Source organism: Hydractinia symbiolongicarpus, chromosome 2 (assembly GCF_029227915.1).
Source record: "Hydractinia symbiolongicarpus strain clone_291-10 chromosome 2, HSymV2.1, whole genome shotgun sequence".
In the NCBI taxonomy this organism is placed as follows: domain Eukaryota; kingdom Metazoa; phylum Cnidaria; class Hydrozoa; order Anthoathecata; family Hydractiniidae; genus Hydractinia; species Hydractinia symbiolongicarpus.
Window position 1 is genome coordinate 31846332 of NC_079876.1, and position 17026 is coordinate 31863357.

The window sequence follows — 17026 nt, forward strand, 5'->3', positions numbered from 1 at the left end:
AGCTGAGGAAAAGTGCTACGGCTGCTTGCATTCACCACCTCAAACCGCCCTGCTGGGCAGTGATAAAATGCCAAGACCCGGGATTGAACCAGGGACCTTCAGATCTTCAGTCTGACGCTCTCCCAACTGAGCTATCTCGGCCATGATCAATTCTATCACATGGCAAAGGTCTGTACGTTGTGATAGACACTTGACCAAATCAAAAAGAATGTTTGAAGATTCGCTGCGAGTAGGGTTCGAACCTACGCGGGAAGATCCCATTAGATTTCAAGTCTAACGCCTTAACCACTCGGCCATCACAGCAGAAATTGCTGGGTAACCAGAATAATTCACCAGCTCACCACTCAGGTGCCGAAGAGGACAAAAAGCCAACTAGTAGGGGACACCCGGGTTTGAACCAGGGACCTCTCGATCTGCAGTCGAATGCTCTACCACTGAGCTATATCCCCAGCCAAGGACGGAATCCACGCACAGGGTATATAACATCAACGCGTGAGAGAGCAACTTAACTTAAAAAATGTACACTTCCCGCACCGGGAATCGAACCCGGGCCGCCTGGGTGAAAACCAGAAATCCTAACCACTAGACCATGCGGGACACATTCGCACCACTAAGTAATTTAGATGTCATGCTTTTTCTGACAATTTGAACTAGCTCTGTCTTTCTGTTCGTGTCAAAAACACCTTTTTGCGTCCGCTGCGAGTAGGATTCGAACCTACGCGGGAAGATCCCATTTGATTTCTAGTCAAACGCCTTAACCACTCGGCCATCGCAGCGTATTTATATGGCCATTGCCACAAGGCCGACCAGAAAGCACAACATTACTGCTAAAGGCACTGCCCGGATTTGAACCGGGGATCTCCTGTTTACTAGACAGGCGCTTTAACCGCTAAGCCACAGCGCCTGCCTGTTGGGAGATTTTGAAAATCTCAATATCACACGTCTGAAATGCCGTTAAGGCTACTAACACATCGGGACGTGATACACTGTCACTCGGAAATTTTGGAAATGAGTAGTAACGCATTGGTGGTTCAGTGGTAGAATTCTCGCCTGCCACGCGGGAGACCGGGGTTCGATTCCCCGCCAATGCATCGTGTTTTACCTACACCAGAAAATACCCTCCGTAAAAAAGAAAGGAAGGAAAATAAATAAAAAAACATAGCTGAGGAAAAGTGCTACGGCTGCTTGCATTCACCACCTCAAACCGCCCTGCTGGGCAGTGATAAAATGCCAAGACCCGGGATTGAACCAGGGACCTTCAGATCTTCAGTCTGACGCTCTCCCAACTGAGCTATCTCGGCCATGATCAATTCTATCACATGGCAAAGGTCTGTACGTTGTGATAGACACTTGACCAAATCAAAAAGAATGTTTGAAGATTCGCTGCGAGTAGGGTTCGAACCTACGCGGGAAGATCCCATTAGATTTCAAGTCTAACGCCTTAACCACTCGGCCATCACAGCAGAAATTGCTGGGTAACCAGAATAATTCACCAGCTCACCACTCAGGTGCCGAAGAGGACAAAAAGCCAACTAGTAGGGGACACCCGGGTTTGAACCAGGGACCTCTCGATCTGCAGTCGAATGCTCTACCACTGAGCTATATCCCCAGCCAAGGACGGAATCCACGCACAGGGTATATAACATCAACGCGTGAGAGAGCAACTTAACTTAAATAATGTACACTTCCCGCACCGGGAATCGAACCCGGGCCGCCTGGGTGAAAACCAGAAATCCTAACCACTAGACCATGCGGGACACATTCGCACCACTAAGTAATTTAGATGTCATGCTTTTTCTGACAATTTGAACTAGCTCTGTCTTTCTGTTCGTGTCAAAAACACCTTTTGGCGTCCGCTGCGAGTAGGATTCGAACCTACGCGGGAAGATCCCATTTGATTTCTAGTCAAACGCCTTAACCACTCGGCCATCGCAGCCTATTTATATGGCCATTGCCACAAGGCCGACCAGAAAGCACAACATTACTGCTAAAGGCACTGCCCGGATTTAAACCGGGGATCTCCTGTTTACTAGACAGGCGCTTTAACCGCTAAGCCACAGCGCCTGCCTGTGGGGAGATTTTGAAAATCTCAATATCACACGTCTGAAATGCCGTTAAGGCTACTAACACATCGGGACGTGATACACTGTCACTCGGAAATTTTGGAAATGAGTAGTAACGCATTGGTGGTTCAGTGGTAGAATTCTCGCCTGCCACGCGGGAGACCGGGGTTCGATTCCCCGCCAATGCATCGTGTTTTACCTACACCAGAAAATACCCTCCGTAAAAAAGAAAGGAAGGAAAATAAATAAAAAAACATAGCTGAGGAAAAGTGCTACGGCTGCTTGCATTCACCACCTCAAACCGCCCTGCTGGGCAGTGATAAAATGCCGAGACCCGGGATTGAACCAGGGACCTTCAGATCTTCAGTCTGACGCTCTCCCAACTGAGCTATCTCGGCCATGATCAATTCTATCACATGGCAAAGGTCTGTACGTTGTGATAGACACTTGACCAGATCAAAAAGAATGTTTGAAGATTCGCTGCGAGTAGGGTTCGAACATACGCGGGAAGATCCCATTAGATTTCAAGTCTAACGCCTTAACCACTCGGCCATCGCAGCAGAAATTGCTGGGTAACCAGAATAATTCACCAGCTCACCACTCAGGTGCCGAAGAGGACAAAAAGCCAACTAGTAGGGGACACCCGGGTTTGAACCAGGGACCTCTCGATCTGCAGTCGAATGCTCTACCACTGAGCTATATCCCCAGCCAAGGACGGAATCCACGCACAGGGTATATAACATCAACGCGTGAGAGAGCAACTTAACTTAAAAAATGTACACTTCCCGCACCGGGAATCGAACCCGGGCCGCCTGGGTGAAAACCAGAAATCCTAACCACTAGACCATGCGGGACACATTCGCACCACTAAGTAATTTAGATGTCATGCTTTTTCTGACAATTTGAACTAGCTCTGTCTTTCTGTTCGTGTCAAAAACACCTTTTTGCGTCCGCTGCGAGTAGGATTCGAACCTACGCGGGAAGATCCCATTTGATTTCTAGTCAAACGCCTTAACCACTCGGCCATCGCAGCCTGACAAACCGCTGGCCATTGCCACAAGGCCGACCAGAAAGCACAACATTACTGCTAAAGGCACTGCCCGGATTTGAACCGGGGATCTCCTGTTTACTAGACAGGCGCTTTAACCGCTAAGCCACAGCGCCTGCCTGTTGGGAGATTTTGAAAATCTCAATATCACACGTCTGAAATGCCGTTAAGGCTACTAACACACCGGGACGTGATACACTGTCACTCGGAAATTTTGGAAATGAGTAGTAACGCATTGGTGGTTCAGTGGTAGAATTCTCGCCTGCCACGCGGGAGACCGGGGTTCGATTCCCCGCCAATGCATCGTGTTTTACCTACACCAGAAAATACCCTCCGTAAAAAAGAAAGGAAGGAAAATAAATAAAAAAACATAGCTGAGGAAAAGTGCTACGGCTGCTTGCATTCACCACCTCAAACCGCCCTGCTGGGCAGTGATAAAATGCCGAGACCCGGGATTGAACCAGGGACCTTCAGATCTTCAGTCTGACGCTCTCCCAACTGAGCTATCTCGGCCATGATCAATTCTATCACATGGCAAAGGTCTGTACGTTGTGATAGACACTTGACCAGATCAAAAAGAATGTTTGAAGATTCGCTGCGAGTAGGGTTCGAACCTACGCGGGAAGATCCCATTAGATTTCAAGTCTAACGCCTTAACCACTCGGCCATCGCAGCAGAAATTGCTGGGTAACCAGAATAATTCACCAGCTCACCACTCAGGTGCCGAAGAGGACAAAAAGCCAACTAGTAGGGGACACCCGGGTTTGAACCAGGGACCTCTCGATCTGCAGTCGAATGCTCTACCACTGAGCTATATCCCCAGCCAAGGACGGAATCCACGCACAGGGTATATAACATCAACGCGTGAGAGAGCAACTTAACTTAAAAAATGTACACTTCCCGCACCGGGAATCGAACCCGGGCCGCCTGGGTGAAAACCAGAAATCCTAACCACTAGACCATGCGGGACACGTTCGCACCACTAAGTAATTTAGATGTCATGCTTTTTCTGACAATTTGAACTAGCTCTGTCTTTCTGTTCGTGTCAAAAACACCTTTTTGCGTCCGCTGCGAGTAGGATTCGAACCTACGCGGGAAGATCCCATTTGATTTCTAGTCAAACGCCTTAACCACTCGGCCATCGCAGCCTGACAAACCGCTGGCCATTGCCACAAGGCCGACCAGAAAGCACAACATTACTGCTAAAGGCACTGCCCGGATTTGAACCGGGGATCTCCTGTTTACTAGACAGGCGCTTTAACCGCTAAGCCACAGCGCCTGCCTGTTGGGAGATTTTGAAAATCTCAATATCACACGTCTGAAATGCCGTTAAGGCTACTAACACACCGGGACGTGATACACTGTCACTCGGAAATTTTGGAAATGAGTAGTAACGCATTGGTGGTTCAGTGGTAGAATTCTCGCCTGCCACGCGGGAGACCGGGGTTCGATTCCCCGCCAATGCATCGTGTTTTACCTACACCAGAAAATACCCTCCGTAAAAAAGAAAGGAAGGAAAATAAATAAAAAAACATAGCTGAGGAAAAGTGCTACGGCTGCTTGCATTCACCACCTCAAACCGCCCTGCTGGGCAGTGATAAAATGCCGAGACCCGGGATTGAACCAGGGACCTTCAGATCTTCAGTCTGACGCTCTCCCAACTGAGCTATCTCGGCCATGATCAATTCTATCACATGGCAAAGGTCTGTACGTTGTGATAGACACTTGACCAGATCAAAAAGAATGTTTGAAGATTCGCTGCGAGTAGGGTTCGAACCTACGCGGGAAGATCCCATTAGATTTCAAGTCTAACGCCTTAACCACTCGGCCATCGCAGCAGAAATTGCTGGGTAACCAGAATAATTCACCAGCTCACCACTCAGGTGCCGAAGAGGACAAAAAGCCAACTAGTAGGGGACACCCGGGTTTGAACCAGGGACCTCTCGATCTGCAGTCGAATGCTCTACCACTGAGCTATATCCCCAGCCAAGGACGGAATCCACGCACAGGGTATATAACATCAACGCGTGAGAGAGCAACTTAACTTAAATAATGTACACTTCCCGCACCGGGAATCGAACCCGGGCCGCCTGGGTGAAAACCAGAAATCCTAACCACTAGACCATGCGGGACACATTCGCACCACTAAGTAATTTAGATGTCATGCTTTTTCTGACAATTTGAACTAGCTCTGTCTTTCTGTTCGTGTCAAAAACACCTTTTTGCGTCCGCTGCGAGTAGGATTCGAACCTACGCGGGAAGATCCCATTTGATTTCTAGTCAAACGCCTTAACCACTCGGCCATCGCAGCCTATTTATATGGCCATTGCCACAAGGCCGACCAGAAAGCACAACATTACTGCTAAAGGCACTGCCCGGATTTGAACCGGGGATCTCCTGTTTACTAGACAGGCGCTTTAACCGCTAAGCCACAGCGCCTGCCTGTTGGGAGATTTTGAAAATCTCAATATCACACGTCTGAAATGCCGTTAAGGCTACTAACACATCGGGACGTGATACACTGTCACTCGGAAATTTTGGAAATGAGTAGTAACGCATTGGTGGTTCAGTGGTAGAATTCTCGCCTGCCACGCGGGAGACCGGGGTTCGATTCCCCGCCAATGCATCGTGTTTTACCTACACCAGAAAATACCCTCCGTAAAAAAGAAAGGAAGGAAAATAAATAAAAAAACATAGCTGAGGAAAAGTGCTACGGCTGCTTGCATTCACCACCTCAAACCGCCCTGCTGGGCAGTGATAAAATGCCGAGACCCGGGATTGAACCAGGGACCTTCAGATCTTCAGTCTGACGCTCTCCCAACTGAGCTATCTCGGCCATGATCAATTCTATCACATGGCAAAGGTCTGTACGTTGTGATAGACACTTGACCAAATCAAAAAGAATGTTTGAAGATTCGCTGCGAGTAGGGTTCGAACCTACGCGGGAAGATCCCATTAGATTTCAAGTCTAACGCCTTAACCACTCGGCCATCACAGCAGAAATTGCTGGGTAACCAGAATAATTCACCAGCTCACCACTCAGGTGCCGAAGAGGACAAAAAGCCAACTAGTAGGGGACACCCGGGTTTGAACCAGGGACCTCTCGATCTGCAGTCGAATGCTCTACCACTGAGCTATATCCCCAGCCAAGGACGGAATCCACGCACAGGGTATATAACATCAACGCGTGAGAGAGCAACTTAACTTAAATAATGTACACTTCCCGCACCGGGAATCGAACCCGGGCCGCCTGGGTGAAAACCAGAAATCCTAACCACTAGACCATGCGGGACACATTCGCACCACTAAGTAATTTAGATGTCATGCTTTTTCTGACAATTTGAACTAGCTCTGTCTTTCTGTTCGTGTCAAAAACACCTTTTGGCGTCCGCTGCGAGTAGGATTCGAACCTACGCGGGAAGATCCCATTTGATTTCTAGTCAAACGCCTTAACCACTCGGCCATCGCCACAAGGCCGACCAGAAAGCACAACATTACTGCTAAAGGCACTGCCCGGATTTGAACCGGGGATCTCCTGTTTACTAGACAGGCGCTTTAACCGCTAAGCCACAGCGCCTGCCTGTTGGGAGATTTTGAAAATCTCTATATCACACGTCTGAAATGCCGTTAAGGCTACTAACACATCGGGACGTGATACACTGTCACTCGGAAATTTTGGAAATGAGTAGTAACGCATTGGTGGTTCAGTGGTAGAATTCTCGCCTGCCACGCGGGAGACCGGGGTTCGATTCCCCGCCAATGCATCGTGTTTTACCTACACCAGAAAATACCCTCCGTAAAAAAGAAAGGAAGGAAAATAAATAAAAAAACATAGCTGAGGAAAAGTGCTACGGCTGCTTGCATTCACCACCTCAAACCGCCCTGCTGGGCAGTGATAAAATGCCGAGACCCGGGATTGAACCAGGGACCTTCAGATCTTCAGTCTGACGCTCTCCCAACTGAGCTATCTCGGCCATGATCAATTCTATCACATGGCAAAGGTCTGTACGTTGTGATAGACACTTGACCAAATCAAAAAGAATGTTTGAAGATTCGCTGCGAGTAGGGTTCGAACCTACGCGGGAAGATCCCATTAGATTTCAAGTCTAACGCCTTAACCACTCGGCCATCGCAGCAGAAATTGCTGGGTAACCAGAATAATTCACCAGCTCACCACTCAGGTGCCGAAGAGGACAAAAAGCCAACTAGTAGGGGACACCCGGGTTTGAACCAGGGACCTCTCGATCTGCAGTCGAATGCTCTACCACTGAGCTATATCCCCAGCCAAGGACGGAATCCACGCACAGGGTATATAACATCAACGCGTGAGAGAGCAACTTAACTTAAAAAATGTACACTTCCCGCACCGGGAATCGAACCCGGGCCGCCTGGGTGAAAACCAGAAATCCTAACCACTAGACCATGCGGGACACATTCGCACCACTAAGTAATTTAGATGTCATGCTTTTTCTGACAATTTGAACTAGCTCTGTCTTTCTGTTCGTGTCAAAAACACCTTTTTGCGTCCGCTGCGAGTAGGATTCGAACCTACGGGGGAAGATCCCATTTGATTTCTAGTCAAACGCCTTAACTACTCGGCCATCGCAGCCTGACAAACCGCTGGCCATTGCCACAAGGCCGACCAGAAAGCACAACATTACTGCTAAAGGCACTGCCCGGATTTGAACCGGGGATCTCCTGTTTACTAGACAGGCGCTTTAACCGCTAAGCCACAGCGCCTGCCTGTTGGGAGATTTTGAAAATCTCAATATCACACGTCTGAAATGCCGTTAAGGCTACTAACACACCGGGACGTGATACACTGTCACTCGGAAATTTTGGAAATGAGTAGTAACGCATTGGTGGTTCAGTGGTAGAATTCTCGCCTGCCACGCTGGAGACCGGGGTTCGATTCCCCGCCAATGCATCGTGTTTTACCTACACCAGAAAATACCCTCCGTAAAAAAGAAAGGAAGGAAAATAAATAAAAAAACATAGCTGAGGAAAAGTGCTACGGCTGCTTGCATTCACCACCTCAAACCGCCCTGCTGGGCAGTGATAAAATGCCGAGACCCGGGATTGAACCAGGGACCTTCAGATCTTCAGTCTGACGCTCTCCCAACTGAGCTATCTCGGCCATGATCAATTCTATCACATGGCAAAGGTCTGTACGTTGTGATAGACACTTGACCAAATCAAAAAGAATGTTTGAAGATTCGCTGCGAGTAGGGTTCGAACCTACGCGGGAAGATCCCATTAGATTTCAAGTCTAACGCCTTAACCACTCGGCCATCGCAGCAGAAATTGCTGGGTAACCAGAATAATTCACCAGCTCACCACTCAGGTGCCGAAGAGGACAAAAAGCCAACTAGTAGGGGACACCCGGGTTTGAACCAGGGACCTCTCGATCTGCAGTCGAATGCTCTACCACTGAGCTATATCCCCAGCCAAGGACGGAATCCACGCACAGGGTATATTACATCAACGCGTGAGAGAGCAACTTAACTTAAAAAATGTACACTTCCCGCACCGGGAATCGAACCCGGGCCGCCTGGGTGAAAACCAGAAATCCTAACCACTAGACCATGCGGGACACATTCGCACCACTAAGTAATTTAGATGTCATGCTTTTTCTGACAATTTGAACTAGCTCTGTCTTTCTGTTCGTGTCAAAAACACCTTTTTGCGTCCGCTGCGAGTAGGATTCGAACCTACGCGGGAAGATCCCATTTGATTTCTAGTCAAACGCCTTAACCACTCGGCCATCGCAGCCTATTTATATGGCCATTGCCACAAGGCCGACCAGAAAGCACAACATTACTGCTAAAGGCACTGCCCGGATTTGAACCGGGGATCTCCTGTTTACTAGACAGGCGCTTTAACCGCTAAGCCACAGCGCCTGCCTGTTGGGAGATTTTGAAAATCTCAATATCACACGTCTGAAATGCCGTTAAGGCTACTAACACATCGGGACGTGATACACTGTCACTCGGAAATTTTGGAAATGAGTAGTAACGCATTGGTGGTTCAGTGGTAGAATTCTCGCCTGCCACGCGGGAGACCGGGGTTCGATTCCCCGCCAATGCATCGTGTTTTACCTACACCAGAAAATACCCTCCGTAAAAAAGAAAGGAAGGAAAATAAATAAAAAAACATAGCTGAGGAAAAGTGCTACGGCTGCTTGCATTCACCACCTCAAACCGCCCTGCTGGGCAGTGATAAAATGCCGAGACCCGGGATTGAACCAGGGACCTTCAGATCTTCAGTCTGACGCTCTCCCAACTGAGCTATCTCGGCCATGATCAATTCTATCACATGGCAAAGGTCTGTACGTTGTGATAGACACTTGACCAAATCAAAAAGAATGTTTGAAGATTCGCTGCGAGTAGGGTTCGAACCTACGCGGGAAGATCCCATTAGATTTCAAGTCTAACGCCTTAACCACTCGGCCATCGCAGCAGAAATTGCTGGGTAACCAGAATAATTCACCAGCTCACCACTCAGGTGCCGAAGAGGACAAAAAGCCAACTAGTAGGGGACACCCGGGTTTGAACCAGGGACCTCTCGATCTGCAGTCGAATGCTCTACCACTGAGCTATATCCCCAGCCAAGGACGGAATCCACGCACAGGGTATATAACATCAACGCGTGAGAGAGCAACTTAACTTAAATAATGTACACTTCCCGCACCGGGAATCGAACCCGGGCCGCCTGGGTGAAAACCAGAAATCCTAACCACTAGACCATGCGGGACACATTCGCACCACTAAGTAATTTAGATGTCATCCTTTTTCTGACAATTTGAACTAGCTCTGTCTTTCTGTTCGTGTCAAAAACACCTTTTTGCGTCCGCTGCGAGTAGGATTCGAACCTACGCGGGAAGATCCCATTTGATTTCTAGTCAAACGCCTTAACCACTCGGCCATCGCAGCCTATTTATATGGCCATTGCCACAAGGCCGACCAGAAAGCACAACATTACTGCTAAAGGCACTGCCCGGATTTGAACCGGGGATCTCCTGTTTACTAGACAGGCGCTTTAACCGCTAAGCCACAGCGCCTGCCTGTTGGGAGATTTTGAAAATCTCAATATCACACGTCTGAAATGCCGTTAAGGCTACTAACACATCGGGACGTGATACACTGTCACTCGGAAATTTTGGAAATGAGTAGTAACGCATTGGTGGTTCAGTGGTAGAATTCTCGCCTGCCACGCGGGAGACCGGGGTTCGATTCCCCGCCAATGCATCGTGTTTTACCTACACCAGAAAATACCCTCCGTAAAAAAGAAAGGAAGGAAAATAAATAAAAAAACATAGCTGAGGAAAAGTGCTACGGCTGCTTGCATTCACCACCTCAAACCGCCCTGCTGGGCAGTGATAAAATGCCGAGACCCGGGATTGAACCAGGGACCTTCAGATCTTCAGTCTGACGCTCTCCCAACTGAGCTATCTCGGCCATGATCAATTCTATCACATGGCAAAGGTCTGTACGTTGTGATAGACACTTGACCAAATCAAAAAGAATGTTTGAAGATTCGCTGCGAGTAGGGTTCGAACCTACGCGGGAAGATCCCATTAGATTTCAAGTCTAACGCCTTAACCACTCGGCCATCGCAGCAGAAATTGCTGGGTAACCAGAATAATTCACCAGCTCACCACTCAGGTGCCGAAGAGGACAAAAAGCCAACTAGTAGGGGACACCCGGGTTTGAACCAGGGACCTCTCGATCTGCAGTCGAATGCTCTACCACTGAGCTATATCCCCAGCCAAGGACGGAATCCACGCACAGGGTATATAACATCAACGCGTGAGAGAGCAACTTAACTTAAAAAATGTACACTTCCCGCACGGGAATCAAACCCGGCCCGCCTGGGTGAAAACCAGAAATCCTAACCACTAGACCATGCGGGACACATTCGCACCACTAAGTAATTTAGATGTCATGCTTTTTCTGACAATTTGAACTAGCTCTGTCTTTCTGTTCGTGTCAAAAACACCTTTTTGCGTCCGCTGCGAGTAGGATTCGAACCTACGCGGGAAGATCCCATTTGATTTCTAGTCAAACGCCTTAACCACTCGGCCATCGCAGCCTGACAAACCGCTGGCCATTGCCACAAGGCCGACCAGAAAGCACAACATTACTGCTAAAGGCACTGCCCGGATTTGAACCGGGGATCTCCTGTTTACTAGACAGGCGCTTTAACCGCTAAGCCACAGCGCCTGCCTGTTGGGAGATTTTGAAAATCTCAATATCACACGTCTGAAATGCCGTTAAGGCTACTAACACACCGGGACGTGATACACTGTCACTCGGAAATTTTGGAAATGAGTAGTAACGCATTGGTGGTTCAGTGGTAGAATTCTCGCCCGCCACGCGGGAGACCGGGGTTCGATTCCCCGCCAATGCATCGTGTTTTACCTACACCAGAAAATACCCTCCGTAAAAAAGAAAGGAAGGAAAATAAATAAAAAAACATAGCTGAGGAAAAGTGCTACGGCTGCTTGCATTCACCACCTCAAACCGCCCTGCTGGGCAGTGATAAAATGCCGAGACCCGGGATTGAACCAGGGACCTTCAGATCTTCAGTCTGACGCTCTCCCAACTGAGCCATCTCGGCCATGATCAATTCTATCACATGGCAAAGGTCTGTACGTTGTGATAGACACTTGACCAAATTAAAAAGAATGTTTGAAGATTCGCTGCGAGTAGGGTTCGAACCTACGCAGGAAGATCCCATTAGATTTCAAGTCTAACGCCTTAACCACTCGGCCATCGCAGCAGAAATTGCTGGGTAACCAGAATAATTCACCAGCTCACCACTCAGGTGCCGAAGAGGACAAAAAGCCAACTAGTAGGGGACACCCGGGTTTGAACCAGGGACCTCTCGATCTGCAGTCGAATGCTCTACCACTGAGCTATATCCCCAGCCAAGGACGGAATCCACGCACAGGGTATATAACATCAACGCGTGAGAGAGCAACTTAACTTAAAAAATGTACACTTCCCGCACCGGGAATCGAACCCGGGCCGCCTGGGTGAAAACCAGAAATCCTAACCACTAGACCATGCGGGACACATTCGCACCACTAAGTAATTTAGATGTCATGCTATTTCTGACAATTTGAACTAGCTCTGTCTTTCTGTTCGTGTCAAAAACACCTTTTTGCGTCCGCTGCGAGTAGGATTCGAACCTACGCGGGAAGATCCCATTTGATTTCTAGTCAAACGCCTTAACCACTCGGCCATCGCAGCCTGACAAACCGCTGGCCATTGCCACAAGGCCGACCAGAAAGCACAACATTACTGCTAAAGGCACTGCCCGGATTTGAACCGGGGATCTCCTGTTTACTAGACAGGCGCTTTAACCGCTAAGCCACAGCGCCTGCCTGTTGGGAGATTTTGAAAATCTCAATATCACACGTCTGAAATGCCGTTAAGGCTACTAACACACCGGGACGTGATACACTGTCACTCGGAAATTTTGGAAATGAGTAGTAACGCATTGGTGGTTCAGTGGTAGAATTCTCGCCTGCCACGCGGGAGACCGGGGTTCGATTCCCCGCCAATGCATCGTGTTTTACCTACACCAGAAAATACCCTCCGTAAAAAAGAAAGGAAGGAAAATAAATAAAAAAACATAGCTGAGGAAAAGTGCTACGGCTGCTTGCATTCACCACCTCAAACCGCCCTGCTGGGCAGTGATAAAATGCCGAGACCCGGGATTGAACCAGGGACCTTCAGATCTTCAGTCTGACGCTCTCCCAACTGAGCCATCTCGGCCATGATCAATTCTATCACATGGCAAAGGTCTGTACGTTGTGATAGACACTTGACCAAATTAAAAAGAATGTTTGAAGATTCGCTGCGAGTAGGGTTCGAACCTACGCAGGAAGATCCCATTAGATTTCAAGTCTAACGCCTTAACCACTCGGCCATCGCAGCAGAAATTGCTGGGTAACCAGAATAATTCACCAGCTCACCACTCAGGTGCCGAAGAGGACAAAAAGCCAACTAGTAGGGGACACCCGGGTTTGAACCAGGGACCTCTCGATCTGCAGTCGAATGCTCTACCACTGAGCTATATCCCCAGCCAAGGACGGAATCCACGCACAGGGTATATAACATCAACGCGTGAGAGAGCAACTTAACTTAAAAAATGTACACTTCCCGCACCGGGAATCGAACCCGGGCCGCCTGGGTGAAAACCAGAAATCCTAACCACTAGACCATGCGGGACACATTCGCACCACTAAGTAATTTAGATGTCATGCTATTTCTGACAATTTGAACTAGCTCTGTCTTTCTGTTCGTGTCAAAAACACCTTTTTGCGTCCGCTGCGAGTAGGATTCGAACCTACGCGGGAAGATCCCATTTGATTTCTAGTCAAACGCCTTAACCACTCGGCCATCGCAGCCTGACAAACCGCTGGCCATTGCCACAAGGCCGACCAGAAAGCACAACATTACTGCTAAAGGCACTGCCCGGATTTGAACCGGGGATCTCCTGTTTACTAGACAGGCGCTTTAACCGCTAAGCCACAGCGCCTGCCTGTTGGGAGATTTTGAAAATCTTAATATCACACGTCTGAAATGCCGTTAAGGCTACTAACACATCGGGACGTGATACACTGTCACTCGGAAATTTTGGAAATGAGTAGTAACGCATTGGTGGTTCAGTGGTAGAATTCTCGCCTGCCACGCGGGAGACCGGGGTTCGATTCCCCGCCAATGCATCGTGTTTTACCTACACCAGAAAATACCCTCCGTAAAAAAGAAAGGAAGGAAAATAAATAAAAAAACATAGCTGAGGAAAAGTGCTACGGCTGCTTGCATTCACCACCTCAAACCGCCCTGCTGGGCAGTGATAAAATGCCGAGACCCGGGATTGAACCAGGGACCTTCAGATCTTCAGTCTGACGCTCTCCCAACTGAGCTATCTCGGCCATGATCAATTCTATCACATGGCAAAGGTCTGTACGTTGTGATAGACACTTGACCAGATCAAAAAGAATGTTTGAAGATTCGCTGCGAGTAGGGTTCGAACCTACGCGGGAAGATCCCATTAGATTTCAAGTCTAACGCCTTAACCACTCGGCCATCGCAGCAGAAATTGCTGGGTAACCAGAGTAATTCCCCAGCTCACCACTCAGGTGCCGAAGAGGACAAAAAGCCAACTAGTAGGGGACACCCGGGTTTGAACCAGGGACCTCTCGATCTGCAGTCGAATGCTCTACCACTGAGCTATATCCCCAGCCAAGGACGGAATCCACGCACAGGGTATATAACATCAACGCGTGAGAGAGCAACTTAACTTAAAAAATGTACACTTCCAGCACCGGGAATCGAACCCGGGTCGCCTGGGTGAAAACCAGAAATCCTAACCACTACACCATGCGGGACACATTCGCACCACTAAGTAATTTAGATGTCATGCTTTTTCTGACAATTTGAACTAGCTCTGTCTTTCTGTTCGTGTCAAAAACACCTTTTTGCGTCCGCTGCGAGTAGGATTCGAACCTACGCGGGAAGATCCCATTTGATTTCTAGTCAAACGCCTTAACCACTCGGCCATCGCAGCCTGACAAACCGCTGGCCATTGCCACAAGGCCGACCAGAAAGCACAACATTACTGCTAAAGGCACTGCCCGGATTTGAACCGGGGATCTCCTGTTTACTAGACAGGCGCTTTAACCGCTAAGCCACAGCGCCTGCCTGTTGGGAGATTTTGAAAATCTCAATATCACACGTCTGAAATGCCGTTAAGGCTACTAACACACCGGGACGTGATACACTGTCACTCGGAAATTTTGGAAATGAGTAGTAACGCATTGGTGGTTCAGTGGTAGAATTCTCGCCTGCCACGCGGGAGACCGGGGTTCGATTCCCCGCCAATGCATCGTGTTTTACCTACACCAGAAAATACCCTCCGTAAAAAAGAAAGGAAGGAAAATAAATAAAAAAACATAGCTGAGGAAAAGTGCTACGGCTGCTTGCATTCACCACCTCAAACCGCCCTGGTGGGCAGTGATAAAATGCCGAGAGCCGGGATTGAACCAGGGACCTTCAGATCTTCAGTCTGACGCTCTCCCAACTGAGCTATCTCGGCCATGATCAATTCTATCACATGGCAAAGGTCTGTACGTTGTGATAGACACTTGACCAGATCAAAAAGAATGTTTGAAGATTCGCTGCGAGTAGGATTCGAACCTACGCGGGAAGATCCCATTAGATTTCAAGTCTAACGCCTTAACCACTCGGCCATCGCAGCAGAAATTGCTGGGTAACCAGAATAATTCACCAGCTCACCACTCAGGTGCCGAAGAGGACAAAAAGCCAACTAGTAGGGGACACCCGGGTTTGAACCAGGGACCTCTCGATCTGCAGTCGAATGCTCTACCACTGAGCTATATCCCCAGCCAAGGACGGAATCCACGCACAGGGTATATAACATCAACGCGTGAGAGAGCAACTTAACTTAAAAAATGTACACTTCCCGCACCGGGAATCGAACCCGGGCCGCCTGGGTGAAAACCAGAAATCCTAACCACTAGACCATGCGGGACACATTCGCACCACTAAGTAATTTAGATGTCATGCTTTTTCTGACAATTTGAACTAGCTCTGTCTTTCTGTTCGTGTCGAAAACACCTTTTTGCGTCCGCTGCGAGTAGGATTCGAACCTACGCGGGAAGATCCCATTTGATTTCTAGTCAAACGCCTTAACCACTCGGCCATCGCAGCCTGACAAACCGCTGGCCATTGCCACAAGGCCGACCAGAAAGCACAACATTACTGCTAAAGGCACTGCCCGGATTTGAACCGGGGATCTCCTGTTTACTAGACAGGCGCTTTAACCGCTAAGCCACAGCGCCTGCCTGTTGGGAGATTTTGAAAATCTCAATATCACACGTCTGAAATGCCGTTAAGGCTACTAACACACCGGGACGTGATACACTGTCACTCGGAAATTTTGGAAATGAGTAGTAACGCATTGGTGGTTCAGTGGTAGAATTCTCGCCTGCCACGCGGGAGACCGGGGTTCGATTCCCCGCCAATGCATCGTGTTTTACCTACACCAGAAAATACCCTCCGTAAAAAAGAAAGGAAGGAAAATAAATAAAAAAACATAGCTGAGGAAAAGTGCTACGGCTGCTTGCATTCACCACCTCAAACCGCCCTGCTGGGCAGTGATAAAATGCCGAGACCCGGGATTGAACCAGGGACCTTCAGATCTTCAGTCTGACGCTCTCCCAACTGAGCTATCTCGGCCATGATTAATTCTATCACATGGCAAAGGTCTGTACGTTGTGATAGACACTTGACCAAATCAAAAAGAATGTTTGAAGATTCGCTGCGAGTAGGGTTCGAACCTACGCGGGAAGATCCCATTAGATTTCAAGTCTAACGCCTTAACCACTCGGCCATCGCAGCAGAAATTGCTGGGTAACCAGAATAATTCACCAGCTCACCACTCAGGTGCCGAAGAGGACAAAAAGCCAACTAGTAGGGGACACCCGGGTTTGAACCAGGGACCTCTCGATCTGCAGTCGAATGCTCTACCACTGAGCTATATCCCCAGCCAAGGACGGAATCCACGCACAGGGTATATAACATCAACGCGTGAGAGAGCAACTTAACTTAAAAAATGTACACTTCCCGCACCGGGAATCGAACCCGGGCCGCCTGGGTGAAAACCAGAAATCCTAACCACTAGACCATGCGGGACACATTCGCACCACTAAGTAATTTAGATGTCATGCTTTTTCTGACAATTTGAACTAGCTCTGTCTTTCTGTTCGTGTCGAAAACACCTTTTTGCGTCCGCTGCGAGTAGGATTCGAACCTACGCGGGAAGATCCCATTTGATTTCTAGTCAAACGCCTTAACCACTCGGCCATCGCAGCCTGACAAAC

At 48.6% G+C, this 17026-nt stretch overlaps 87 non-coding genes across 87 annotated transcripts; 12 read left to right on the forward strand and 75 right to left on the reverse strand.

The window, feature by feature from the left end:
- Positions 1-377: 377 nt before the first annotated feature.
- On the reverse strand, positions 378-449 carry Trnac-gca (transfer RNA cysteine (anticodon GCA)). Its single transcript has one exon. It is a non-coding gene; the product is annotated as a tRNA-Cys (tRNA).
- A 76-nt stretch (positions 450-525) lies between these two features.
- Trnae-uuc (transfer RNA glutamic acid (anticodon UUC)) lies at positions 526-597 on the reverse strand. The gene has a single exon. It is a non-coding gene; the product is annotated as a tRNA-Glu (tRNA).
- Positions 598-694: 97 nt separating this feature from the next.
- Positions 695-776, reverse strand: Trnas-aga (transfer RNA serine (anticodon AGA)). The gene has a single exon. It is a non-coding gene; the product is annotated as a tRNA-Ser (tRNA).
- Positions 777-831: 55 nt separating this feature from the next.
- Trnat-agu (transfer RNA threonine (anticodon AGU)) lies at positions 832-904 on the reverse strand. The gene has a single exon. It is a non-coding gene; the product is annotated as a tRNA-Thr (tRNA).
- A 116-nt stretch (positions 905-1020) lies between these two features.
- On the forward strand, positions 1021-1091 carry Trnag-gcc (transfer RNA glycine (anticodon GCC)). The gene has a single exon. It is a non-coding gene; the product is annotated as a tRNA-Gly (tRNA).
- A 446-nt stretch (positions 1092-1537) lies between these two features.
- Positions 1538-1609, reverse strand: Trnac-gca (transfer RNA cysteine (anticodon GCA)). Its single transcript has one exon. It is a non-coding gene; the product is annotated as a tRNA-Cys (tRNA).
- A 76-nt stretch (positions 1610-1685) lies between these two features.
- Trnae-uuc (transfer RNA glutamic acid (anticodon UUC)) lies at positions 1686-1757 on the reverse strand. Its single transcript has one exon. It is a non-coding gene; the product is annotated as a tRNA-Glu (tRNA).
- Positions 1758-1854: 97 nt separating this feature from the next.
- Positions 1855-1936, reverse strand: Trnas-aga (transfer RNA serine (anticodon AGA)). Its single transcript has one exon. It is a non-coding gene; the product is annotated as a tRNA-Ser (tRNA).
- Positions 1937-2180: 244 nt separating this feature from the next.
- Trnag-gcc (transfer RNA glycine (anticodon GCC)) lies at positions 2181-2251 on the forward strand. Its single transcript has one exon. It is a non-coding gene; the product is annotated as a tRNA-Gly (tRNA).
- Positions 2252-2388: 137 nt separating this feature from the next.
- Trnaf-gaa (transfer RNA phenylalanine (anticodon GAA)) lies at positions 2389-2461 on the reverse strand. The gene has a single exon. It is a non-coding gene; the product is annotated as a tRNA-Phe (tRNA).
- Positions 2462-2697: 236 nt separating this feature from the next.
- On the reverse strand, positions 2698-2769 carry Trnac-gca (transfer RNA cysteine (anticodon GCA)). Its single transcript has one exon. It is a non-coding gene; the product is annotated as a tRNA-Cys (tRNA).
- A 76-nt stretch (positions 2770-2845) lies between these two features.
- Positions 2846-2917, reverse strand: Trnae-uuc (transfer RNA glutamic acid (anticodon UUC)). The gene has a single exon. It is a non-coding gene; the product is annotated as a tRNA-Glu (tRNA).
- A 97-nt stretch (positions 2918-3014) lies between these two features.
- Trnas-aga (transfer RNA serine (anticodon AGA)) lies at positions 3015-3096 on the reverse strand. The gene has a single exon. It is a non-coding gene; the product is annotated as a tRNA-Ser (tRNA).
- Positions 3097-3154: 58 nt separating this feature from the next.
- Trnat-agu (transfer RNA threonine (anticodon AGU)) lies at positions 3155-3227 on the reverse strand. The gene has a single exon. It is a non-coding gene; the product is annotated as a tRNA-Thr (tRNA).
- Positions 3228-3343: 116 nt separating this feature from the next.
- Trnag-gcc (transfer RNA glycine (anticodon GCC)) lies at positions 3344-3414 on the forward strand. The gene has a single exon. It is a non-coding gene; the product is annotated as a tRNA-Gly (tRNA).
- A 137-nt stretch (positions 3415-3551) lies between these two features.
- Positions 3552-3624, reverse strand: Trnaf-gaa (transfer RNA phenylalanine (anticodon GAA)). Its single transcript has one exon. It is a non-coding gene; the product is annotated as a tRNA-Phe (tRNA).
- Positions 3625-3704: 80 nt separating this feature from the next.
- On the reverse strand, positions 3705-3786 carry Trnas-uga (transfer RNA serine (anticodon UGA)). The gene has a single exon. It is a non-coding gene; the product is annotated as a tRNA-Ser (tRNA).
- A 74-nt stretch (positions 3787-3860) lies between these two features.
- Positions 3861-3932, reverse strand: Trnac-gca (transfer RNA cysteine (anticodon GCA)). Its single transcript has one exon. It is a non-coding gene; the product is annotated as a tRNA-Cys (tRNA).
- A 76-nt stretch (positions 3933-4008) lies between these two features.
- On the reverse strand, positions 4009-4080 carry Trnae-uuc (transfer RNA glutamic acid (anticodon UUC)). The gene has a single exon. It is a non-coding gene; the product is annotated as a tRNA-Glu (tRNA).
- A 97-nt stretch (positions 4081-4177) lies between these two features.
- Positions 4178-4259, reverse strand: Trnas-aga (transfer RNA serine (anticodon AGA)). The gene has a single exon. It is a non-coding gene; the product is annotated as a tRNA-Ser (tRNA).
- A 58-nt stretch (positions 4260-4317) lies between these two features.
- Trnat-agu (transfer RNA threonine (anticodon AGU)) lies at positions 4318-4390 on the reverse strand. Its single transcript has one exon. It is a non-coding gene; the product is annotated as a tRNA-Thr (tRNA).
- A 116-nt stretch (positions 4391-4506) lies between these two features.
- Positions 4507-4577, forward strand: Trnag-gcc (transfer RNA glycine (anticodon GCC)). Its single transcript has one exon. It is a non-coding gene; the product is annotated as a tRNA-Gly (tRNA).
- Positions 4578-4714: 137 nt separating this feature from the next.
- Trnaf-gaa (transfer RNA phenylalanine (anticodon GAA)) lies at positions 4715-4787 on the reverse strand. Its single transcript has one exon. It is a non-coding gene; the product is annotated as a tRNA-Phe (tRNA).
- An 80-nt stretch (positions 4788-4867) lies between these two features.
- Positions 4868-4949, reverse strand: Trnas-uga (transfer RNA serine (anticodon UGA)). Its single transcript has one exon. It is a non-coding gene; the product is annotated as a tRNA-Ser (tRNA).
- A 74-nt stretch (positions 4950-5023) lies between these two features.
- On the reverse strand, positions 5024-5095 carry Trnac-gca (transfer RNA cysteine (anticodon GCA)). The gene has a single exon. It is a non-coding gene; the product is annotated as a tRNA-Cys (tRNA).
- Positions 5096-5171: 76 nt separating this feature from the next.
- On the reverse strand, positions 5172-5243 carry Trnae-uuc (transfer RNA glutamic acid (anticodon UUC)). Its single transcript has one exon. It is a non-coding gene; the product is annotated as a tRNA-Glu (tRNA).
- A 97-nt stretch (positions 5244-5340) lies between these two features.
- On the reverse strand, positions 5341-5422 carry Trnas-aga (transfer RNA serine (anticodon AGA)). Its single transcript has one exon. It is a non-coding gene; the product is annotated as a tRNA-Ser (tRNA).
- Positions 5423-5477: 55 nt separating this feature from the next.
- On the reverse strand, positions 5478-5550 carry Trnat-agu (transfer RNA threonine (anticodon AGU)). The gene has a single exon. It is a non-coding gene; the product is annotated as a tRNA-Thr (tRNA).
- Positions 5551-5666: 116 nt separating this feature from the next.
- Positions 5667-5737, forward strand: Trnag-gcc (transfer RNA glycine (anticodon GCC)). Its single transcript has one exon. It is a non-coding gene; the product is annotated as a tRNA-Gly (tRNA).
- A 137-nt stretch (positions 5738-5874) lies between these two features.
- Positions 5875-5947, reverse strand: Trnaf-gaa (transfer RNA phenylalanine (anticodon GAA)). Its single transcript has one exon. It is a non-coding gene; the product is annotated as a tRNA-Phe (tRNA).
- A 236-nt stretch (positions 5948-6183) lies between these two features.
- Positions 6184-6255, reverse strand: Trnac-gca (transfer RNA cysteine (anticodon GCA)). The gene has a single exon. It is a non-coding gene; the product is annotated as a tRNA-Cys (tRNA).
- Positions 6256-6331: 76 nt separating this feature from the next.
- Trnae-uuc (transfer RNA glutamic acid (anticodon UUC)) lies at positions 6332-6403 on the reverse strand. Its single transcript has one exon. It is a non-coding gene; the product is annotated as a tRNA-Glu (tRNA).
- A 212-nt stretch (positions 6404-6615) lies between these two features.
- On the reverse strand, positions 6616-6688 carry Trnat-agu (transfer RNA threonine (anticodon AGU)). Its single transcript has one exon. It is a non-coding gene; the product is annotated as a tRNA-Thr (tRNA).
- Positions 6689-6804: 116 nt separating this feature from the next.
- Positions 6805-6875, forward strand: Trnag-gcc (transfer RNA glycine (anticodon GCC)). Its single transcript has one exon. It is a non-coding gene; the product is annotated as a tRNA-Gly (tRNA).
- A 137-nt stretch (positions 6876-7012) lies between these two features.
- On the reverse strand, positions 7013-7085 carry Trnaf-gaa (transfer RNA phenylalanine (anticodon GAA)). Its single transcript has one exon. It is a non-coding gene; the product is annotated as a tRNA-Phe (tRNA).
- An 80-nt stretch (positions 7086-7165) lies between these two features.
- On the reverse strand, positions 7166-7247 carry Trnas-uga (transfer RNA serine (anticodon UGA)). The gene has a single exon. It is a non-coding gene; the product is annotated as a tRNA-Ser (tRNA).
- A 74-nt stretch (positions 7248-7321) lies between these two features.
- Trnac-gca (transfer RNA cysteine (anticodon GCA)) lies at positions 7322-7393 on the reverse strand. Its single transcript has one exon. It is a non-coding gene; the product is annotated as a tRNA-Cys (tRNA).
- Positions 7394-7469: 76 nt separating this feature from the next.
- Trnae-uuc (transfer RNA glutamic acid (anticodon UUC)) lies at positions 7470-7541 on the reverse strand. Its single transcript has one exon. It is a non-coding gene; the product is annotated as a tRNA-Glu (tRNA).
- A 237-nt stretch (positions 7542-7778) lies between these two features.
- Trnat-agu (transfer RNA threonine (anticodon AGU)) lies at positions 7779-7851 on the reverse strand. Its single transcript has one exon. It is a non-coding gene; the product is annotated as a tRNA-Thr (tRNA).
- A 324-nt stretch (positions 7852-8175) lies between these two features.
- Trnaf-gaa (transfer RNA phenylalanine (anticodon GAA)) lies at positions 8176-8248 on the reverse strand. The gene has a single exon. It is a non-coding gene; the product is annotated as a tRNA-Phe (tRNA).
- Positions 8249-8328: 80 nt separating this feature from the next.
- Positions 8329-8410, reverse strand: Trnas-uga (transfer RNA serine (anticodon UGA)). Its single transcript has one exon. It is a non-coding gene; the product is annotated as a tRNA-Ser (tRNA).
- Positions 8411-8484: 74 nt separating this feature from the next.
- Positions 8485-8556, reverse strand: Trnac-gca (transfer RNA cysteine (anticodon GCA)). Its single transcript has one exon. It is a non-coding gene; the product is annotated as a tRNA-Cys (tRNA).
- A 76-nt stretch (positions 8557-8632) lies between these two features.
- Positions 8633-8704, reverse strand: Trnae-uuc (transfer RNA glutamic acid (anticodon UUC)). The gene has a single exon. It is a non-coding gene; the product is annotated as a tRNA-Glu (tRNA).
- Positions 8705-8801: 97 nt separating this feature from the next.
- Positions 8802-8883, reverse strand: Trnas-aga (transfer RNA serine (anticodon AGA)). The gene has a single exon. It is a non-coding gene; the product is annotated as a tRNA-Ser (tRNA).
- Positions 8884-8938: 55 nt separating this feature from the next.
- Positions 8939-9011, reverse strand: Trnat-agu (transfer RNA threonine (anticodon AGU)). The gene has a single exon. It is a non-coding gene; the product is annotated as a tRNA-Thr (tRNA).
- A 116-nt stretch (positions 9012-9127) lies between these two features.
- Trnag-gcc (transfer RNA glycine (anticodon GCC)) lies at positions 9128-9198 on the forward strand. Its single transcript has one exon. It is a non-coding gene; the product is annotated as a tRNA-Gly (tRNA).
- A 137-nt stretch (positions 9199-9335) lies between these two features.
- Positions 9336-9408, reverse strand: Trnaf-gaa (transfer RNA phenylalanine (anticodon GAA)). Its single transcript has one exon. It is a non-coding gene; the product is annotated as a tRNA-Phe (tRNA).
- Positions 9409-9488: 80 nt separating this feature from the next.
- Positions 9489-9570, reverse strand: Trnas-uga (transfer RNA serine (anticodon UGA)). The gene has a single exon. It is a non-coding gene; the product is annotated as a tRNA-Ser (tRNA).
- A 74-nt stretch (positions 9571-9644) lies between these two features.
- Positions 9645-9716, reverse strand: Trnac-gca (transfer RNA cysteine (anticodon GCA)). Its single transcript has one exon. It is a non-coding gene; the product is annotated as a tRNA-Cys (tRNA).
- Positions 9717-9792: 76 nt separating this feature from the next.
- Trnae-uuc (transfer RNA glutamic acid (anticodon UUC)) lies at positions 9793-9864 on the reverse strand. Its single transcript has one exon. It is a non-coding gene; the product is annotated as a tRNA-Glu (tRNA).
- A 97-nt stretch (positions 9865-9961) lies between these two features.
- Trnas-aga (transfer RNA serine (anticodon AGA)) lies at positions 9962-10043 on the reverse strand. The gene has a single exon. It is a non-coding gene; the product is annotated as a tRNA-Ser (tRNA).
- Positions 10044-10098: 55 nt separating this feature from the next.
- On the reverse strand, positions 10099-10171 carry Trnat-agu (transfer RNA threonine (anticodon AGU)). Its single transcript has one exon. It is a non-coding gene; the product is annotated as a tRNA-Thr (tRNA).
- Positions 10172-10287: 116 nt separating this feature from the next.
- Positions 10288-10358, forward strand: Trnag-gcc (transfer RNA glycine (anticodon GCC)). The gene has a single exon. It is a non-coding gene; the product is annotated as a tRNA-Gly (tRNA).
- Positions 10359-10495: 137 nt separating this feature from the next.
- On the reverse strand, positions 10496-10568 carry Trnaf-gaa (transfer RNA phenylalanine (anticodon GAA)). The gene has a single exon. It is a non-coding gene; the product is annotated as a tRNA-Phe (tRNA).
- An 80-nt stretch (positions 10569-10648) lies between these two features.
- Trnas-uga (transfer RNA serine (anticodon UGA)) lies at positions 10649-10730 on the reverse strand. Its single transcript has one exon. It is a non-coding gene; the product is annotated as a tRNA-Ser (tRNA).
- Positions 10731-10804: 74 nt separating this feature from the next.
- On the reverse strand, positions 10805-10876 carry Trnac-gca (transfer RNA cysteine (anticodon GCA)). The gene has a single exon. It is a non-coding gene; the product is annotated as a tRNA-Cys (tRNA).
- A 244-nt stretch (positions 10877-11120) lies between these two features.
- Positions 11121-11202, reverse strand: Trnas-aga (transfer RNA serine (anticodon AGA)). Its single transcript has one exon. It is a non-coding gene; the product is annotated as a tRNA-Ser (tRNA).
- A 58-nt stretch (positions 11203-11260) lies between these two features.
- Trnat-agu (transfer RNA threonine (anticodon AGU)) lies at positions 11261-11333 on the reverse strand. The gene has a single exon. It is a non-coding gene; the product is annotated as a tRNA-Thr (tRNA).
- A 324-nt stretch (positions 11334-11657) lies between these two features.
- Positions 11658-11730, reverse strand: Trnaf-gaa (transfer RNA phenylalanine (anticodon GAA)). Its single transcript has one exon. It is a non-coding gene; the product is annotated as a tRNA-Phe (tRNA).
- Positions 11731-11966: 236 nt separating this feature from the next.
- On the reverse strand, positions 11967-12038 carry Trnac-gca (transfer RNA cysteine (anticodon GCA)). The gene has a single exon. It is a non-coding gene; the product is annotated as a tRNA-Cys (tRNA).
- A 76-nt stretch (positions 12039-12114) lies between these two features.
- Positions 12115-12186, reverse strand: Trnae-uuc (transfer RNA glutamic acid (anticodon UUC)). Its single transcript has one exon. It is a non-coding gene; the product is annotated as a tRNA-Glu (tRNA).
- Positions 12187-12283: 97 nt separating this feature from the next.
- Positions 12284-12365, reverse strand: Trnas-aga (transfer RNA serine (anticodon AGA)). Its single transcript has one exon. It is a non-coding gene; the product is annotated as a tRNA-Ser (tRNA).
- A 58-nt stretch (positions 12366-12423) lies between these two features.
- Positions 12424-12496, reverse strand: Trnat-agu (transfer RNA threonine (anticodon AGU)). Its single transcript has one exon. It is a non-coding gene; the product is annotated as a tRNA-Thr (tRNA).
- Positions 12497-12612: 116 nt separating this feature from the next.
- Positions 12613-12683, forward strand: Trnag-gcc (transfer RNA glycine (anticodon GCC)). Its single transcript has one exon. It is a non-coding gene; the product is annotated as a tRNA-Gly (tRNA).
- A 137-nt stretch (positions 12684-12820) lies between these two features.
- Trnaf-gaa (transfer RNA phenylalanine (anticodon GAA)) lies at positions 12821-12893 on the reverse strand. Its single transcript has one exon. It is a non-coding gene; the product is annotated as a tRNA-Phe (tRNA).
- Positions 12894-13129: 236 nt separating this feature from the next.
- Trnac-gca (transfer RNA cysteine (anticodon GCA)) lies at positions 13130-13201 on the reverse strand. Its single transcript has one exon. It is a non-coding gene; the product is annotated as a tRNA-Cys (tRNA).
- A 76-nt stretch (positions 13202-13277) lies between these two features.
- On the reverse strand, positions 13278-13349 carry Trnae-uuc (transfer RNA glutamic acid (anticodon UUC)). Its single transcript has one exon. It is a non-coding gene; the product is annotated as a tRNA-Glu (tRNA).
- Positions 13350-13446: 97 nt separating this feature from the next.
- On the reverse strand, positions 13447-13528 carry Trnas-aga (transfer RNA serine (anticodon AGA)). Its single transcript has one exon. It is a non-coding gene; the product is annotated as a tRNA-Ser (tRNA).
- Positions 13529-13586: 58 nt separating this feature from the next.
- On the reverse strand, positions 13587-13659 carry Trnat-agu (transfer RNA threonine (anticodon AGU)). The gene has a single exon. It is a non-coding gene; the product is annotated as a tRNA-Thr (tRNA).
- Positions 13660-13775: 116 nt separating this feature from the next.
- Trnag-gcc (transfer RNA glycine (anticodon GCC)) lies at positions 13776-13846 on the forward strand. Its single transcript has one exon. It is a non-coding gene; the product is annotated as a tRNA-Gly (tRNA).
- A 137-nt stretch (positions 13847-13983) lies between these two features.
- Trnaf-gaa (transfer RNA phenylalanine (anticodon GAA)) lies at positions 13984-14056 on the reverse strand. Its single transcript has one exon. It is a non-coding gene; the product is annotated as a tRNA-Phe (tRNA).
- An 80-nt stretch (positions 14057-14136) lies between these two features.
- On the reverse strand, positions 14137-14218 carry Trnas-uga (transfer RNA serine (anticodon UGA)). Its single transcript has one exon. It is a non-coding gene; the product is annotated as a tRNA-Ser (tRNA).
- A 74-nt stretch (positions 14219-14292) lies between these two features.
- On the reverse strand, positions 14293-14364 carry Trnac-gca (transfer RNA cysteine (anticodon GCA)). Its single transcript has one exon. It is a non-coding gene; the product is annotated as a tRNA-Cys (tRNA).
- Positions 14365-14609: 245 nt separating this feature from the next.
- Positions 14610-14691, reverse strand: Trnas-aga (transfer RNA serine (anticodon AGA)). Its single transcript has one exon. It is a non-coding gene; the product is annotated as a tRNA-Ser (tRNA).
- Positions 14692-14749: 58 nt separating this feature from the next.
- Positions 14750-14822, reverse strand: Trnat-agu (transfer RNA threonine (anticodon AGU)). Its single transcript has one exon. It is a non-coding gene; the product is annotated as a tRNA-Thr (tRNA).
- A 116-nt stretch (positions 14823-14938) lies between these two features.
- On the forward strand, positions 14939-15009 carry Trnag-gcc (transfer RNA glycine (anticodon GCC)). The gene has a single exon. It is a non-coding gene; the product is annotated as a tRNA-Gly (tRNA).
- Positions 15010-15299: 290 nt separating this feature from the next.
- On the reverse strand, positions 15300-15381 carry Trnas-uga (transfer RNA serine (anticodon UGA)). Its single transcript has one exon. It is a non-coding gene; the product is annotated as a tRNA-Ser (tRNA).
- Positions 15382-15455: 74 nt separating this feature from the next.
- On the reverse strand, positions 15456-15527 carry Trnac-gca (transfer RNA cysteine (anticodon GCA)). Its single transcript has one exon. It is a non-coding gene; the product is annotated as a tRNA-Cys (tRNA).
- Positions 15528-15603: 76 nt separating this feature from the next.
- Positions 15604-15675, reverse strand: Trnae-uuc (transfer RNA glutamic acid (anticodon UUC)). Its single transcript has one exon. It is a non-coding gene; the product is annotated as a tRNA-Glu (tRNA).
- Positions 15676-15772: 97 nt separating this feature from the next.
- On the reverse strand, positions 15773-15854 carry Trnas-aga (transfer RNA serine (anticodon AGA)). The gene has a single exon. It is a non-coding gene; the product is annotated as a tRNA-Ser (tRNA).
- Positions 15855-15912: 58 nt separating this feature from the next.
- Positions 15913-15985, reverse strand: Trnat-agu (transfer RNA threonine (anticodon AGU)). The gene has a single exon. It is a non-coding gene; the product is annotated as a tRNA-Thr (tRNA).
- A 116-nt stretch (positions 15986-16101) lies between these two features.
- On the forward strand, positions 16102-16172 carry Trnag-gcc (transfer RNA glycine (anticodon GCC)). The gene has a single exon. It is a non-coding gene; the product is annotated as a tRNA-Gly (tRNA).
- A 137-nt stretch (positions 16173-16309) lies between these two features.
- Positions 16310-16382, reverse strand: Trnaf-gaa (transfer RNA phenylalanine (anticodon GAA)). The gene has a single exon. It is a non-coding gene; the product is annotated as a tRNA-Phe (tRNA).
- Positions 16383-16462: 80 nt separating this feature from the next.
- On the reverse strand, positions 16463-16544 carry Trnas-uga (transfer RNA serine (anticodon UGA)). The gene has a single exon. It is a non-coding gene; the product is annotated as a tRNA-Ser (tRNA).
- A 74-nt stretch (positions 16545-16618) lies between these two features.
- Positions 16619-16690, reverse strand: Trnac-gca (transfer RNA cysteine (anticodon GCA)). The gene has a single exon. It is a non-coding gene; the product is annotated as a tRNA-Cys (tRNA).
- Positions 16691-16766: 76 nt separating this feature from the next.
- Positions 16767-16838, reverse strand: Trnae-uuc (transfer RNA glutamic acid (anticodon UUC)). The gene has a single exon. It is a non-coding gene; the product is annotated as a tRNA-Glu (tRNA).
- Positions 16839-16935: 97 nt separating this feature from the next.
- On the reverse strand, positions 16936-17017 carry Trnas-aga (transfer RNA serine (anticodon AGA)). The gene has a single exon. It is a non-coding gene; the product is annotated as a tRNA-Ser (tRNA).
- Positions 17018-17026: the final 9 nt, after the last annotated feature.